We start from the raw sequence: 4,562 nt of genomic DNA on the forward strand, positions 1-4,562 counted from the left end.
TGAAATCAATTACCACTCTATAGCCTCTAACAATTCTTTGTGGAATAAGTTCATTCTTATCATTAGGAACAATAGTTATACCTCCCTTTTTGGGGCACAATGAACAGGACTTACCCATCTACTATCAGCTATGGGATAGATTATACCTGCTTCCAGAAGTTTCAATATTTCCGTTCTTACCACTTCTTTCATCTATGGATTTAACCGACGTTGGTGATCAACAACGGGTTTAGCATTAGGTTCCATATTAATTTTGTGCTGACATAGAGTGGGACTAATGCCCTTTAAATCATCAAGAGTATATTCAATAGCAGCTCGGTGCTTCCTTAAAACTTTCAATAATCTTTCTTCTTCATGTTCTGAAACGTTAGCACTAATAATAACAGGATATATCTTCTTTTCATCAAGATAAGCATATTTCAAAGTGTCTAGCAATTGTTTTAATTCAAACACAGGATCACCTTTAGGTGGAGGAGGTCCTCCTGGAGTTTCAATAGGAAAATTGAGTTTAAGCAGAGGACATTGTGTCGGGGATATACCCCGCGGCGTAAACCGGCCGGAAGTATAACCCGGCCGGACTTGGCGTTTCATCGGTAGCCCGCCAGAGGATTGGCAACTTACGTGTCTGGCGGTTCACTGGTATGACGATTCAGGAGCCTAAAGACTCATTGGTGACCCGGCGCGTGTTCCAGATGGATGACAAGGCCCAAGGCCCAGAAGGCCGGCTCATGTTATGGTGGGCCGGTTTAAGAGGAAAGGCGTGAGGAATATTTGTCTTACAAGGAGTTAAGACCTGGACTTGTATCCGGTTTGTATTAGAAATAGACTAGTCCTAATCCTAATAGGACTCTACATATAACCCGCCCCTTCAACATATATAAGGAGGGGCAGGGCTCCCCAAAGAGGGACAAGCAAGAAGAAACAATCTTAGGGCTAGACACAAAGAGGAGAGCCGGTTTACGGCGACTCCCTCGTGATGATAATGAGACCTAGCCTCAAACAGCATGTAGGGTTGTTACCAGATGATGTTTCCCGAGGCCCGAAGCTGTCTAAATCCCTGTCTTGTGTTGCGTCTCTCGATTCCGCTCAACCCCTCTCAAGCTACCACATAGATGCATTGGCCTCGCGACTAAGTCCTCATGCTAGGACATCTGCCGTGACAAAACCATGACAGTTGGCGCCCACTGTGGGGCTCGCACACGGTGGTGATGAGTTTTTGGAGGGATCACTCTAGAGATCGAGAAGTTTGCAATTGACCGAAACAAGAATAGCCAGGCAGAAAGATTCACATCGTCTCCCGGTTCATCCGTTCAGATTAAAAGGAGTTGGGGAAAGATGCGATCTGTCCGCTGCCACAATTGGATGGTCTGCCGTATCACAGTTATTTTCTCTGCAAACGTGATCCGACAAGATCAATAGAAGGTCAATCTCCGTTGTTGCATCATCCTACAAGGGCGAAGGCGGATTAAATTGCTGGGTCATCTTCAGCTAAGATTTGTTCAAAAGTGTGTACACGTGAGTCCCGAGAAGTTTCATAGCGGCGGCGGCAAGCAAAACCAAAAGTTGTTTTGTCATTGATGTTTTTTCATGAGAAGGAAAAATTGCCTAGTCAGACTAGATGGAGTACTAGTCCACGTGAGAATCAAATCAGCAAGTCATGTCTATATGAAGCAATCATTACCAAGGAAAAGAAGACCACGACTCGGTTTGGTCAACTAGCCATAACTCGGAAACGGATCCGGCCGTGGTTTGGTTTCGAGCCGCCGCACGCCATTTTCGCTTTGGCCAGAACTTCAAGTCACGGCGAGTCCGAGTCACCTCTGCCAGAACCTCTAGGTTGAAATCAAGGGAGCAAGCCACTGCGCTATTTTCAAGTTACCCATCTTGCACTGAACCAGTGCCTGACTCCGAGCCGCCGTAGCGCGGGCTCGCGTCCGCAGCCTCGCACATGTTTTGAGTCGCCATTCCAAGCAGCCTCTGTGAGGCTCGAGCACGAGCCGCCGACCATCGCCGTCATCCAGCCGGCTTTAATCCGGGCCTCTCAGGCTTTCGCCCTGATAAGCTACCGTACTGAACCACCTCCACTATGTGCGGGCCTGCATCGGACACCTCCGCCGTACCTCTGTCACGGACCGTACGACCCGCCACCAAGTGCTCTGACCCGCCGCTACAAGCCGCCGGTGGCCTTCTACCTTGAGTTGGTCGCCCATGGGCTGCTGCGGGCTGCCCTCGCCGTATTCTAAATCCACCGCTCGCCCTTCGCGCCGGCTTACCTCGCAGGCCTTCTTCTACTGCGGCCGTGACCTTGCACCGCCGGTGCCCATTGGAGTTGCTACTCTAGGTAGCCGTGACCCGCCGGCCGCGTTTACTAAATCGCCGTGGTCCGCTTTGAGACGGATTCGCCTCGGAGTGCTGCGGCCTACCAGTCTTAAGACGTCGCTGGCTCGCTGCTGCTGTTGGGTGCTGCTGATGCGTCTGCGCGGATCGTCTCTACTTCGTCACTACACTGAGCTCAGACCAAATTCAAACTCACCTCATGAGGAGCAAAAAAAAAGTTGTGGCCCAAGCATAGTGCACCACTACGAGACGATCTACTACTAGACAATTCTACCATGGAGTACTAGTGCTTGCTGCCATTACTCCATGTAAAACATCAGTCAAATGGAAGATGGTACATGTACGTATGATTTCTGGATGGCATTACTCGCCGGTCGTATTCACTCTGAGCCGCCCCCGACCTCTGCTACAAGCCGGTTACGGTTTCCGCCGATGAAGCTTCGCTACCAAATTGCTTGTGGCCTGCTGCTTCCACTGCCGCTGCACCTCTGCCTCCCTGATGAACCTCCGAGGTCCGGGACTGCGTCCAAATTGCGGTCACTCGTCCCTATACAACCAAGCCGCTGCTGTTTTGGCTTCAAACCCGCCTCCACGTATGCACCACTGAGTGGCCCGCGTACCCTTGCTTGAGACCCCCCTACACCTTGTCGGTTGATTCTGTTAAAGCTACGGTGGTTGTTTGCCCATTTGGATAAGGAAAAGAACAAGAAGAGCCTGGATGGATGAAAAGTCAAAGTAGTCAAGTGCTAGGAGAAGAAGGAGAAAACATGTTGTGTGCATGAATTATCCAGCCAGAGCGCTAATCACATGCATACATCCTTCTCACAAGAGTAGATGCTACTGTGATGGTCAAATCAGCCACAAAAATTGAATAAAGAAAAGCAATGTGGCGTTTGCCATCTCCACTTTCCCATAAGAAGACGGAGGCAAAAGCAACCAGTACTTACAGTGCTGTTGGACCCAATTAAAATCTGACCCGCGCACAGGATTGTCTATTGTATGAACAAATCAGGTGAAACCCATCTAAATTTATTTTGACGCATATTGTTTTTTATCAAAGAACAATTACTTGGTCTATGATATTTTTTTCATAGGATCATTATTCCTTATAAAAAAGGTGTTGCAAAAAGGGCGTGAGCAAATATTATCTTTGCACTAGCGCTCATCCTGCGCAGGTTGCCACCCCCACTACATCAACACACGCGATTAACTTATTGTCTGCCCCCCGCGGCCGATTCTCCCGCCCGCGCCGGCTTACAATGCCGCGGCCGACTCATCTGTCTGTGCTGCCTCTAAAGCCGCGGTCGTCTTTGTCGACCATCTCTCGCGGCCTGGTATACATCAACATACCGGGCCGCACCTATTTGCATGAGCTATTTATTGAGCATGAGCAAGTCACAGCTTGGGTAGCCCGATTTTCTTTCAACAAAACGGAGGAAAATTATCATATACTATCAACCGTCGTCTGCACTAGGTGGCTCAATTGGCAGGCACACAAGTCGCCGCCACTACAGTTTGGTTAACTTCGAATTGCCAGTTGGAAGGAACCATTGGCCGAGTTGCTGACACGGCTCATACGGGATCATTTATAACCCGCCGCAGTCACCTCAACCTTCTATGGATTCACATCGTGCTATCAACACCAATGATATACAAGTTATGCCGGTTTATATCACGGTCAAATATGGAGAATCTCAAGTCAACTCCTCGAGTCACCTTGAGACTCGGGGGCTACAGTAATATGACTCAGCAAATGTTGCCGGTTTTCAGTAAAGTCAAGAACCCCAGGACGTTGGAGGGAAAGATAACCCAGTTTCGGAGGCTACTACCATATGGATGAAAATTTAAAGGCCGTCAGAAAATTTCCGGTTCAAAATGAAGAATGCCGGTTTAAAATCCGGTTCAAGGGAAATCTGTTCTCCCACAAGGCTCTAAGGCTCTCAAATCCGGTTTAAGAATTTCCGGTTCAAAAAAAAAGAATTAACTTCTCGCAAGTTCGAGTTTAAGGGCCGTCAGAAAATTTCTGGCTGAAAATGAAGATTTCGGTTTAAGATCCGGTTCGAGGGAAAGATGTCTCCCATAAAGCTCTGACACTCTCAATATCCGGTTCAAAATCCCGGTTCAAGAAGAATTTATCTCTTGCAAAAAATTAAAAGTTGCCGAAGAGAACCTGCTGCCATGATGCGCGGTTCAAACATGGGTATCATGCCTTATTGGCTTATCAT

Source organism: Triticum urartu, chromosome 2A (assembly GCF_056163025.1).
Source record: "Triticum urartu cultivar PI428250 chromosome 2A, HENAU_Tu73, whole genome shotgun sequence".
Taxonomy (NCBI): Eukaryota; Viridiplantae; Streptophyta; class Magnoliopsida; order Poales; family Poaceae; genus Triticum; species Triticum urartu.